The sequence below is a fragment of the Pteropus alecto genome, unplaced genomic scaffold (assembly GCF_000325575.1).
Source record: "Pteropus alecto unplaced genomic scaffold, ASM32557v1 scaffold341, whole genome shotgun sequence".
NCBI lineage: Eukaryota > Metazoa > Chordata > Mammalia > Chiroptera > Pteropodidae > Pteropus > Pteropus alecto.
Window position 1 is genome coordinate 7,589 of NW_006430739.1, and position 555 is coordinate 8,143.

Genomic DNA, 555 nt, shown 5'->3' on the forward strand with positions numbered 1-555 from the left:
ATGGCCTTTCATCCCTAAAAGATCTGGTGGCAACACCTTTTTTTTTTTTATTAGAACCACTGTATATGTGTGTGTGTGTGTGTGTGTGTGTGTGTGTATACACACATACACATATATATATGTATATATGTATAAATGTATATGTATATATGTATAAAAAGCAGAACTCACTTCCATTAATTTCTGTCTTTAATGGACTATTTTTCCGCCTGGGCATTAATGGAAGTGAGTTTTGTTTTTGTTTCTAGAAAGAATATTTGTTACATAAAGGTCTGTCTAGCCTGTTGCAAAGAAGGCACTTTTCTTTTGGTTTCCAGCAGGTGGCATCTAAGCCTCTTGGATCCCTGCTTTATATAAAGCCTTAAAATGCCTTTTTAAAAAATTTTCTTGTAGGTATTTAATCACGCACGCTACCCTCAGTTTCAGTCCCTGTCAGTGTTAGCAACAGCTTCAATAGTGTTTGCTCAGATTCCCCTGGGGCTAGGTGGTTTTAGGTCTTGGAGGATAAAGGGGGAGTGGCCCTCTGGGTTGGGGGATGGAGGCTGCGGATCGGGT